Source organism: Schistocerca cancellata, chromosome 4 (assembly GCF_023864275.1).
Source record: "Schistocerca cancellata isolate TAMUIC-IGC-003103 chromosome 4, iqSchCanc2.1, whole genome shotgun sequence".
NCBI lineage: Eukaryota > Metazoa > Arthropoda > Insecta > Orthoptera > Acrididae > Schistocerca > Schistocerca cancellata.
In genome coordinates, this window is record NC_064629.1 from 541,228,526 (window position 1) to 541,242,484 (window position 13,959).

Here is a 13,959-nt window from a genome sequence, read left to right on the forward strand (position 1 = left end):
CGATCCCTTGCTGATATTGAATGCAAAGAAAGTTTAAAGGAAATCCACCCACTGTTGAGGAACAATGTTAATGTGCAGATCGTGTAATGTGTAGAACGGTATAGAATGTGTGAGTCGAGAAGAAAGATCTGTCTAGCTTATAAATGTTTATTTCATTGAATATAATTCAATCATCATCCCCTCCCCCGTCCATTCCGCCATTTTCCTATACTGACTGTGAAATCACTTACGGAAAGAGCAGTGCGTGAGGAATCAATAACAAATGTTTAATAAAACCCTTTCCTTGGATCACAGCGCTGAAGTCTCAGTATTAATTTCAGTTGCACTGTTCAAATGATTCATTGGGTCAGGTATAAGTAAAATCACAGTAGTTCCCAAAAGTCCACGGTATATGGCAAAAAGCGTGTTTCGAAAAATAAGAACTCAAATATGTGTAAGAATGAGGAGTACGGACAAGAAGGTTTAAACAAGATACGAACATGTTTCAAGCGTGATGAACACTATTTAATCAAACGTATTCGTACCCACTTATGTAATGCTAAACTGACCACTAGATGTAACGAGACGTTTACCTGCCTATATGAAAAGACGCGGGAGTATTGTGTTGTCAGTAAAGTAGTAGCAACAGCAGAATGAGTCGGTCATGATAGCTGAGTAACTTTGAACGTGAGCTAGACACTTTTTGTCAGCCGAGTAACAAATCCATCAGGTAAATTTCACTCCATATTTAGCTGTCCAGTTGGGCAGTTGGTGAAGTGATTTTGGAGTGGAAACCAACTTCACCAAGACCAGACAAATCTCGTGTACTGACGAACAAGAACCGTCGAGTAATGCGTAGGATGGTAGTGCAAAATCTCAGGAAATCAGGGGAAGGAATCACTCGTGATTTCCAAAGTGTTACTAGCAGTCCAAACAGGCAATGACTGCGCGCAAGGTGCTACAAAGGACTGGGTACAGTGGTGGAGTAGCTCCTCGTAAGCCACACATTTCTATAGTGAGTGCTGAGCGGCACTTGAATTGGTACAGCGACTCGGGACAGTGGATGACTAGAAACGAGTGTTTTGTAGTGATGAATCATGCCCTGTGGAAATCCGCTGGAAGGATATGGGTTTGTCGAATGTCTAGAGAATTTTACCTGTCAGCATATGTAGTGCCAACAGTGAAGTATGGAGGTGATAGTGTTACGGTATGAGGGTGTTTTCCGTGGTTAGTGTGGTCCCTTATTGCGCTATAAAAGAAAATGGTTCAAATGGCTCTGAACACTATGGGACTTAACATCTATGGTCATCAGTCCCTTAGAACTTAGAACTACTTAAACCTAACTAACCTAAGGACATCACACAACACCCAGTCATCACGCTATAAAAGAAAAGAAACGCTAAACTCGGAAGAATATGAACACATTTTACAGCACTGTGTGCCGCGTATAGTTCGGAGACGATGGTAGCTTGTATCAGCATGACAATCCACTCTGTCGTAAACTGGAATCACAAAGGCAATGGTTTGTGGACAATAAAATCCATTAAATGGACTAACCTGTCCAAGGACCCGACCTGAACTCAATGGAGAATGAGTTAGAATGTCAGCTTCGTTCCAGATCCCAGCACCCACCGTCACTACTGTGTGCGTCTTCAGCTTTTGAGGAAGGATTCCAGCACCGACATTCAGACCCCTCGTAAAAGTGTCTTCAGCAGGATTCAAGCCAACATAAAGGCAAAGAGCACACACGCCCAATATTAACGTCCACTAACAAGTGTCCGGATGCTTTGATCATACAATGTAGTTAGCGGACTCGGGTAAATGGACATTAAATCATAGCTCCCAACTAGTGCGCGTCCTCCGGCTTCCTGCAGCGCAGTCATGAGACGCAATGAGGAAATGCATGGGACGGACAGACATTAATTCCTCTATTCAAATATGTTTTACGTGTCATATGCATGAGAAGGAACGTTGAATTTTGGTGGAAATAATTTCGGAGCCAAAAAACATGAGTAATCAAAAGTAATTTACTACCTCAGAGCTGTTTATATCGTTCAGACGATTCGTAAACAAAGTCTGCATTAGTACAGGGATAATTGAAGATGCTTTAAACAAAGTGAAACGCGTCTGTCCAAGTAAGATACACTCCTGGAAATTGAAATAAGAACACCGTGAATTCATTGTCCCAGGAAGGGGAAACTTTATTGACACATTCCTGGGGTCAGATACATCACATGATCACACTGACAGAACCACAGGCACATAGACACAGGCAACAGAGCATGCACAATGTCGGCACTAGTACAGTGTATATCCACCTTTCGCAGCAATGCAGGCTGCTATTCTCCCATGGAGACGATCGTAGAGATGCTGGATGTAGTCCTGTGGAACGGCTTGCCATGCCATTTCCACCTGGCGCCTCAGTTGGACCAGCGTTCGTGCTGGACGTGCAGACCGCGTGAGACGACGCTTCATCCAGTCCCAAACATGCTCAATGGGGGACAGATCCGGAGATCTTGCTGGCCAGGGTAGTTGACTTACACCTTCTAGAGCACGTTGGGTGGCACGGGATACATGCGGACGTGCATTGTCCTTTTGGAACAGCAAGTTCCCTTGCCGGTCTAGGAATGGTAGAACGATGGGTTCGATGACGGTTTGGATGTACCGTGCACTATTCAGTGTCCCCTCTACGATCACCAGTGGTGTACGGCCAGTGTAGGAGATCGCTCCCCACACCATGATGCCGGGTGTTGGCCCTGTGTGCCTCGGTCGTATGCAGTCCTGATTGTGGCGCTCACCTGCACGGCGCCAAACACGCATACGACCATCATTCGCACCAAGGCAGAAGCGACTCTCATCGCTGAAGACGACACGTCTCCTTTCGTCCCTCCATTCACGCCTGTCGCGACACCACTGGAGGCGGGCTGCACGATGTTGGGGCGTGAGCGGAAGACGGCCTAACGGTGTGCGGGACCGTAGCCCAGCTTCATGGAGACGGTTGCGAATGGTCCTCGCCGATACCCCAGGAGCAACAGTGTCCCTAATTTGCTGGGAAGTGGCGGTGCGGTCCCCTACGGCACTGCGTAGGATCCTACGGTCTTGGCGTGCATCCGTGCGTCGCTGCGGTCCGGTCCCAGGTCGACGGGCACGTGCACCTTCCGCCGACCACTGGCGACAACATCGATGTACTGTGGAGACCTCACGCCCCACGTGTTGAGCAATTCGGCGGTACGTCCACCCGGCCTCCCGCATGCCCACTATACGCCCTCGCTCAAAGTCCGTCAACTGCACATACGGTTCACGTCCACGCTGTCGCGGCATGCTACCAGTGTTAAAGACTGCGATGGAGCTCCGTATGCCACGGCAAACTGGCTGACACTGACGGCGGTGGTGCACAAATGCTGCGCAGCTAGCGCCATTCGACGGCCAACACCGCGGTTCCTGGTGTGTCCGCTGTGCCGTGCGTGTGATCATTGCTTGTACAGCCCTCTCGCAGTGTCCGGAGCAAGTATGGTGGGTCTGACACACCGGTGTCAATGTGTTCTTTTTTCCATTTCCAGGAGTGTATATAGACGTGAAATACTGAATATCTTCTGTATTATTACGTACTTTATTTAAGGAGTAGCAACCTGTCATTTCTAACTGGAACTAATAGTTTGTTTTATTCGCCGCGCGGGATTAAAATGGTTCAAATGGCTCTAAGCACTATGGGACTTAACATCTGAGGTCATCAGTCCCCTAGACTTAGACCTAAATAAACCTAACTAACCTAAAGACATCACACACAACCATGCCCGAGGCAGGATTCGAACCTGCGACCGTAGCAGCAGCGCGGTTCCGGACTGAAGCGCCTAGAACCGCTCGGCCACAGCTGCCGTCTGCGCGGGATTAGCCGAGCGGTCTGAGGCGCTGCAGTCATGGACTGTGCGCTGATCCCCGCGGAGGTTCGAGTCCTCCCTCGGGCATGGGTGTGTGTGTTTGTCCTTAGGATAATTTAGGTTAAATAGTGTGTAAGCTTAGGGACTGATGACCTTAGCAGTTAAGTCCCATAAGATTTCACACACATTTGAACAATTTTTGAGTTTGTTTGATTCATATTTCCTTCGTCTGAACTGATTTGGTAGCTTGTCATTTGCAGCAACATTGATATTTCAAGGAGGCAGACGAAAATTACGTTCTGTATTTTGAAAAAAGTAGACAGAACCCAGTTCTGTAATAGATAAACTATCTTTGTCAGTTCTGTTGACAATGTCGCAGAAGCTGTAGCCAGAATATCAGGGTGTAATCATGTTCAGACACTGCTCATAACATTATAAACTCTGTTATATACGTATCTAGTACGGTGCAAAAAATTGTAGTTCCTTTAGGCTTAAAACTTACTTGTAACTGATGATAACAGAAATTACTAGATATTCTCTTCTTTTTTACCAGGAGGATTACGTAACATGTGAGGATTTAACATTTTAAACGACTCAGTATTTCTCCTAATCTAAAAGTCAACTCTGAACATCATTAGTCTGAAGATTTGTGGTCTTCAGAAACCGCTTTAAAGTTCTGTGGACTAAACTAACATTGTACTTTCTTTCAGACAAAATTTATTGAAATTGTTAACATCTCTTATATTAAACAATTATTCCTGCAATCAACTTGGGCTCGTTCTTCGCCTATTGTGGACCTAGTCGTTTCAGGTAGCAGGGTAAAAGTGGCTTTGTTCTGTCTAGAGACGATGGACGGTATTTTGGTAATCCTCCTAAATGGTTTCTGATCAGAGCCTGCTATACTGACTCAAGGCAGAGTAATGTTCCCATGTGTTTCCAGCCCCCGTTGGAAATAAACTTTGTAAAGCCACGGCAGATAGCAGCTCCTTGCTGAGGAGTATTGCTATTGTGAGTGGGAAATGGCCAGTGGCATTGCTGAATTCTGGTCCTAAGTCTAACTGGCTGCAAGGCAGGTCATATAATTTCGTAAAGTGGTTTGCAGGTCGTGAAATCGGAAGTCTTCTGGCAGCCCTCGCTGGCTGCACGTGGCCTGCCTTGCGCCCACTGAAGTGGAAGTGGTGTTTTCAAGGGTATCTCTGAGGACGGTTGTCTGTGATCCTTGGTGATCATCGAGTTATCTTCAAAATACGGAAGAAGCAAGAATTCTGCCTGGTGGTGTGGTTACGCTCATGGATGACGTGCAAACGGATGCAGAAGTGGGAAGGAGTTTTGTGCTTTTGTAAAAATAAGTTATTTAGATTGTGATAACGGTTAGTTTAGTACAGATTACTCAATAACTATGTACATTAGTGTGTGTTTTAAGCTTACTGTTAATGGATTCACTTTCCTCTACATATTACTCCAGGAAGCGAGAAAAGATCGTAAACTTGGATTGCAGTCGTATTTTTGTTTACGCTTTGGCGCAATGAAGTTGGGGAGTCTTGTTGATTTTTTTGTTTTCATCAGTTTAAGCAGAGTGAATCCCTTTATTATTTATTTCATATTTCCGGAAGATATTGTAAATTTTAAATTATTAATTGCAAATGCTTTGGACAAGTAGTTTGTTTACATACACTTGCATATAGGCCTGTCTTTTGCAAACGTGTTTTCTAGTTTATCAGTAATTTAACTGACTTATTCTTTACTACATTATTATTTCACCACGAGTGGAAAGTGCCGGACTTGCGGTAGAGTTATTAGTTATATGACGTGATGTATGCTCGTGTATGACGAGTGATAGATGGTGGATGATGTATGGTGGATAATGTCTAATGGATGTTGTAGTTTTCTCCATTGAGGTGACTGAAAGGTCAAGAGAATTGGAGAAGTAAATGAAGCTCTTTAGTGGTTTCGTGGAGTATATAGAAGAGATAGGAAAGTAGTCAAGAAGGAGGGGAAAAATTATTGCCCTTTAGGCTGAACTGGATAAGGCTAGGAAAGATGTGGATAGGTTAAGGAGGGAGGAAAGCAAAGAGAGGTGGAAAGTGGCAACAGTTAATAGAACGAACGGATATAGAACTTCATCTCACAGCTTTGTCGTGAATGTGGAAAATCAGTTTGACCAGTTGCATTGCTAGATGTCGAGTTTATTTGGTTTGCAAATGATACAAACATCTACATTTACATTTACATCTACATAGATACTCTACAAATCACACTTAAGTGCCCGGCGAAAGGTTCATCGAACGACGTTCACAATAATTCTCTATTATTCCGCTCTCGAACAGCGCATCGAAAAAAGAACACCTATATCTTTCCGAGCAACATCTGATTTCCATTATTTTATTATGATAATCGTTTCTCCATCCGTAGGTCGGCGTGAATATGTTTAAAGTTATTTGACATTCGCGAGGATCTGTGGAGAGTACATTAGCACATATTTCTTTTCTTTGCAAATATGTTGAAATGGTTCAAATGGCTCTAAGCACTATGGGACTTAACATCTGAGGTCATCAGTCCCCTAGAATTTAGAACTACTTAAACCTAACTAACCTACGGACATCACACACATCCACGCCCGAGGCAGGATTCGAACCTGCGACCGCAGCAGTCGTGCGGTTCCAAACAGAAGCGCCTAGAACCGCTTGGCCACCGCAGCCGGCTGCAAATATGTATTGTGTATTCTTGTTTCATGTTATGTTCTACATCCGTAAGAATCTCTTCACTGTGGATCCATGGAACGGTAAGTACATCTATTCTAATCTATAGTATTAGCCAGGCAGGCTGGTCGAGGCTTTCCGGAGTCGTTACAGCTCTTTTTCAAGGGACAGGTGGAACGTGGTCCGAGGGGAATTACCGGCAGCTTTTGATTGCATGATTGTGGGAACTCAACAGTCTTTTCCGCCTAAGAAAATATCAGAGTCCACCAGAAACTGGATCAGTGAGTCAGAGCCCTACATTTAAATTATGGATGTCCTATTAAATATTACGAGGCACGTTTCATAAATAATGCATAAAAAGTCTTTTCAATATCTCTTTACAGTCCTTCAACATAGTCTCCCTGCTTTTATATGACTGAATCGCAACGTCTCGGAAGTCATTCAGGACTCCACTTCTCTTCACTTGTCGAATGGCTCGGGTAGCGGTGGTGGAAAGCTCTTCCAGATAAATATAACGACGCCCATGCAGAGGTGCTGTCTACTTCGAGAGCAAGTCGAAGTCTGGTGGATTCATGTCCTTGCTATAGGGAGGTTGCGGCAACGCTTTCCATCCGTATTCGGGAAGTCTTTGGGTTACAACATCGCCGACATTCGGGTGAGCGTTGTCGTGGAAAATGAGTGGCCCAGCCTTGAGTAACTGAGGTCGGGTTTTGTGCATTTTTCTGCGCAGGTTTTGCATGAAGTTACGATAATACACTGCTGTGATACTTGTTCCACATGGTACTCTATCATGATAATTCCTTGCTGATCATCAGCAAAAATGATCATTTGCTTGAGCTGTGATTGAACAGTCGAAATTCTTTTCGAAGCAGAGAATCTGCAGCTCTCCACTCACTGGACCTCGATTTCAGTTCCGGTTCGAAGTGTCCAATCCACATTTCATCAATAGCGACAATTCGATACAAGAATCCTTGACCTTCACGGTGGAATCGTTTAAGTAAGGTTGCAACGTCCGGGAATTTCTGTTTCTGTTCATCAGTCAAACAGTGTGGGACCCATCTCGCAGAAATTTTTCTCTTCTTCAAATAATTTTTCAGAATACGGAATACTGATGTCTGGGGAATTCCTGTGGCTTCAGAGAGTTTCTCAAAAGTCGCACTGCAATCTTCTTCAAGAGCATCTATCACAAGTTTCACACTTGGTACATCTGTTGACGTTTTTGGCCTTCCGAGTCCTGGATTACGTCTATGCTTATATGACCACCATGAAAACGATTAACACAAAGTGAAATTGTCCTATGGTCCGCTGTAAACTCACCACAATCTTCGCTTAACGCACCGTGGATTTCTGTTGAGTTTTTGTCGCGTAAAGTTTCGATCTTGATGTATGACCCCTGGTCTTCAACAGTCACAATAGCCCTGCAGGGTCCATTTCAACCTCTTCAAAAAGACGTGCTTCTTCCTCAAGCCCCCAACTACATCCGACGTAATTTTCACTATTGTTACGTCAAGCAACTCACAGTAGGACCTGCCTGTGCACTGTTTATGAACTGTCCCTCGAAAACTGCTTCCTAAATTGAAGACATCCAGGAAAATGGATCCGGTCTCCCACCAACTTATCTGGAAAGATTAAGTACTTTTTAAGGTGCAGTTACTATAAAAAATACGTCAAAAGGTGAACTATCATGGAAGGCGGTACCGCTCACTGAATGGTTAGCCGAGACGTCTGTTAGACAAACTAGTCAGCAGACGATACTGTTTCCGAAAGCACTTCGTCCTGGGCAGGCGCTCCAACCTTTTTCCGCAACTCTCGCAAGCTGGCATATACACTCCTGGAAATTGAAATAAGAACACCGTGAATTCATTGTCCCAGGAAGAGGAAACTTTATTGACACATTCCTGGGGTCAGATACATCACATGATCACACTGACAGAATCACAGGCACATAGACACAGGCAATAGAGCATGCACAATGTCGGCACTAGTACAGTGTATATCCACCTTTCGCAGCAATGCAGGCTGCTATTCTCCCATGGAGACGATCGTAGAGATGCTGGATGTAGTCCTGTGGAACGGCTTGCCATGCCATTTCCACCTGGCGCCTCAGTTGGACCAGCGTTCGTGCTGGACGTGCAGACCGCGTGAGACGACGCTTCATCCAGTCCCAAACATGCTCAATGGGGGACAGATCCGGAGATCTTGCTGGCCAGGGTAGTTGACTTACACCTTCTAGAGCACGTTGGGTGGCACGGGATACATGCGGACGTGCATTGTCCTGTTGGAACAGCAAGTTCCCTTGCCGGTCTAGGAATGGTAGAACGATGGGTTCGATGACGGTTTGGATGTACCGTGCACTATTCAGTGTCCCCTCGACGATCACCAGTGGTGTACGGCCAGTGTAGGAGATCGCTCCCCACACCATGATGCCGGGTGTTGGCCCTGTGTGCCTCGGTCGTATGCAGTCCTGATTGTGGCGCTCACCTGCACGGCGCCAAACACGCATACGACCATCATTCGCACCAAGGCAGAAGCGACTCTCATCGCTGAAGACGACACGTCTCCTTTCGTCCCTCCATTCACGCCTGTCGCGACACCACTGGAGGCGGGCTGCACGATGTTGGGGCGTGAGCGGAAGACGGCCTAACGGTGTGCGGGACCGTAGCCCAGCTTCATGGAGACGGTTGCGAATGGTCCTCGCCGATACCCCAGGAGCAACAGTGTCCCTAATTTGCTGGGAAGTGGCGGTGCGGTCCCCTACGGCACTGCGTAGGATCCTACGGTCTTGGCGTGCATCCGTGCGTTGCTGCGGTCCGGTCCCAGGTCGACGGGCACGTGCACCTTCCGCCGACCACTGGCGACAACATCGATGTACTGTGGAGACCTCACGCCCCACGTGTTGAGCAATTCGGCGGTACGTCCACCCGGCCTCCCGCATGCCCACTATACGCCCTCGCTCAAAGTCCGTCAACTGCACATACGGTTCACGTCCACGCTGTCGCGGCATGCTACCAGTGTTAAAGACTGCGATGGAGCTCCGTATGCCACGGCAAACTGGCTGATACTGACGGCGGTGGTGCACAAATGCTGCGCAGCTAGCGCCATTCGACGGCCAACACCGCGGTTCCTGGTGTGTCCACTGTGCCGTGCGTGTGATCATTGCTTGTACAGCCCTCTCGCAGTGTCCGGAGCAAGTATGGTGGGTCTGACACACCGGTGTCAATGTGTTCTTTTTTCCATTTCCAGGAGTGTATGCATGACAATAGTGCTGGATAACACTGATGAGATATTGGGTATCATTTACCTTGGTCCACTGGCGTCGGTTTCTTCCTATTCAGGAACAATTCGTTGCCTTGCCATTTTAGTGTAAGTAACGGTAGCGTAAGATTTCCGAGTACACTGACTGCCAAAAAGTTAAGCACCCTGGACACTCGGGCGGATATCAATGTAAAATTGAGACAACTACATGCCCTCGGCAGGTATGATTGTATTTGCAATTATATGTGACATGTGTAACTGCTTCCACAGTGCATCAGTGTTAATCGTATTTAGTGTGGTTACCGAGCTCGATACAGTATGTAAGGGTGTGAACAGCGTCAGATGTTATCAATTTAAAGGACACGGAGATTTTACACAGCATAATCAGTACCTGACAGAGTCTGAAAGGGACTTCATTGTGTGTCTCCATTTAGACACCTGGTGGAATCATGGAATATACAGATTTGTGGGGCATTCGGATGTGACAGTAGTCAATGTTGGACTGCATGGAAATGTGAGGTCAGTCATACTTCTCGTTCAAGTTCCAGTCGACCACATGCGGCCACTACACGGCAGGATCGGCGTATGTGCACCAAGCGGATCGTAACCCCTTCACATCAGCGCCTCCCAACCGAGAACAAGTAATGGACTTCCGATAGCTTTCTGTATCTTCCGTCACCATTGGCCGGAGACGTTCAGAAGCCTCACTATGGAATTAGCGCCCCATGCCGAGGCTTCCGTTAACACCACAATACAAACGGCTGCTTTTGGAGTGGTACCATGATCGGAAAACATGGATTGCTGATGAATGGCGTCACTACGTGTTTAGTGATGAATCTCGGGTCTGCACTAACCTGAATTATGTAGTCGGTGAGCATAGGAGTGACTTGGGGAGACGTCTCATTCTCCCAATGTTTTAAAGACACACAGCAGTGCTACTACTGGTGTCATGGTATAGGGAGTCATCGTGTACGACTTCAGGTCACGGCTGGCTGTGACTGAGGAAAGTCTGATGGCACAACTGTACGTCAAGGACATACTGCGTCCTCTTGTGATACTGCTATGTGGCACTATGGAGGTGCCATGATTCAGCAGGACTATGCTCGTCCACACATGGCCTGTATGTATCAACGAACTTCTACTTGATGTTGATGTATTCCTGTGGCCACCAAGAACCCCAGCTACGTCATCAATTGAATATGTGTGCGACTATTTCGGACATCGACTCCGCCTCAATATCAGTATCCAGGATATCAATGATAAAATACCACAGTTGTGGGCCAGCTTCCCTCAAGAGGGTACACAGCGGCTTTATGACACGTTTCCCAACCGAATCAGTACATGCATCCAGGCCAGAGGAGGCGCGAGGTCGTAGTGATTAGTTGACTCACACTGACAAGTTATTTGTAATTGGACTCGATTTTGTCATCTCTGAAATAACAACGCATGCCCTTTGAAACCATTAAGTTTCATTCCGTTTCCTCCTTCCCTCTGGCTACTTCACTTTCTCAGCCAGCTAGTGGATATAGTGCTTCTGCAAAGTTAATCCAAACTTATTATAGGTAGGGTGTAACAATTATAATAAAAACTGCCCTGTCCTGACATAGATTTGTTTATTCCGTAATGTCAACCTGGTAGCGACCTTGCCGTTTTTATTAGTTGTTGCTGATGGTGTTGCACATGCCGTATGCGGAGTACTGAGTGTATGTGTTGTGTGACAGAGGACGCAGAGTTGAAGATATGGGTGGACGTCAGTAGTGCTTGAGCAGTCCGATCCGCTCGTTTCTGCATTTTGTGGAAACCGCATATGCAGGCAAAATACAACAACGTTTTAAACCCGTAAAGTCCTAGGCCACTTCAGTGTGCGGCGCTGCAATTCTGATTGAGACATTTCCAGTTCTCTTGGCGAGTAGTGCGATTTAGTGAGCGAGTAGTTCTCGATATGCAGAAACCTCGTGGAGCACCGAGCTAACTGGAGATGGTGTTCCATAAAAGTGGTAGGCTTGTTGAGGTTTAATTGAAATCTGTAAATTCTTTTTTCTGTAGAAAGTTCAACTGTGATGTTTCTGTGTCTTTTGACCAGTTGACTTTGATCTGAACTCCTGTTTTGGTGTTGCATAGATTGTCAGTGGAAGTCGTTAGGACTCATATGCAGGTGATGCACAAAAAGCTAGCGAGAAATACTTTCCACTCCAATGGAAGGATCTCGATATCTTTGTGAAATAGGATCCTTATTAGCGGTATATACGAGGGGCGCTTCAAAAGTCCGTGCAAAGTCCGAGAGATGGCACCACCGGCGCATATCGAGGTCATGTTCAGTTAGTAGCATCTTTGGAATAAACGCATACCACGTTTAAGCCATATTGGTCTATTTCTTTGTGTTTGGCATTCGTGTGATTCAAGGAAGTCGAGTGATTGTCAAAAAATGGACGAAGAAGAATTTCGTGCGGTGATTAAACATTACTTTATGAAAGGCAAACCGCCTCAGGAGACTCAAGAGAAGCTTCATAAACATTACGGTGACTCTGCACCTTCAATTAGAACAATTTATAAGTGGTTTCAAAATTTTCGGAGTGGCCATATGGAAGAAGTGGAGGTTACGATTCCAGAAATCATTGATAAAATCCATGATATGGTGGTGGATGATAGAAGAGTTAAGGTGCATGAGATTGCTAGTGCTGTGGGCATCTCGAATGAACGGGTACATTATATTTTTCGTTAAAATTTGGACATGAGAAAGCTATCCGCAAGATGGGTTCCGCGATTGCTCACGCTTGACCAAAAGCGGAATCGTGTGAAGTGTTGCAAGGATGGTTTGCAACTGTTCAGCAAGAATCTACAGTACTTTAAGCGTCGTTTCGTCACTGTAGATGAAACATGGATACATTACTATACTCCTGAGACCAAACAACAATCTAAACAATGGGTTATTAAGGGAGAATCTGCACCAAAAAAGGCGAAGACCAGTCCTTTGGCCGGAAAGGTTATGGCGATTGTCTTTCGGGATTCGCAAGGGATAATCCTCATCGACTATCTGGAAAAGGGTAAAAATATGACAGGTGTATAGTATTCATAGTTGTGGGACCGGTTGAAAACCGAGTCGCAAGAATAACGCCGGCAATTGGACTACAAGTAAGTCCTTTTCCATCACGACAATGCACCAGCACACACCTCAGCAGTTGTGGTCGCAAAAGTAATGGGAATAGGGTTGCAACTCGTTTCGCATCCCCCCTTTTCTCCAGACTTTGCTCCCTCGGACTACTATTTGTTCCCCAACCTGAAGAAATGGCTGTCGGGACAAAGATTTTATTCAAACCAGGAGGTGATTGCAGCAACTAATAGACATTATGCAGACTTGGACAATTCCTATTATTCGGAAGGGATCAACAAATTAGAACAGCGTTGGACGAAGTGTAATAAGTCTAAGACACTACGTCGAAAAGTAAAAATGGTTTACCCCAAACACGGAAGTAGTTTTTATTTTTGCACGGACTTTTCGAACGCCCCTCGTATGTAGTGAAAATTTCTACCCTCTCTCCCGGCTCCATGCGAGGCTGACGACTCTTTTTATTGATTTTATAAGTTTAGCAGTGCAACGAATTAAGCCGGGTCGGCCAATTAACGATTCCGGGAAAATCTCCAGAGTAATACGTCGCGTAATTTGTCTCGCGTGCCGCACGGGGCACAGACTGCGTGTATTCTGGCCGCGACCGCGAGAGGGACTTGGCGCGACGCCACGGAAGCTGTGAGGAGGAGAAGGAGAGTAGATTGCACCTGGCGACCGCGCCGACTGTGCACCACAGTTATTAAACGAGTACGTCAGATTTATGTCTGAAGGTCACTAAAGATTATTGGTCACCCAAGTAGAATGTTACAGCTACGACTGCAACTGTCCCGGCGACTGTAGGCTGTCCCCCAAATCACAAACACGTAACTCATTCTGACAAATGCCAAATTCCAAGGACTTGTATGGAAAATTCGTACTTTCAGAAAAAATACTTTCAGAGAGAGTCCTTAGCTTTGAGTTATCTTAAACCTACGCGAAGTTACTGAGCGTTTAGACTGTTAGCGGAGAAGCATTAAAGTAGTTTCTGAGTTTGTGTGTAACAGTAGAGACTATGGTTGCACTTCGTCACAGATTGCCTGGA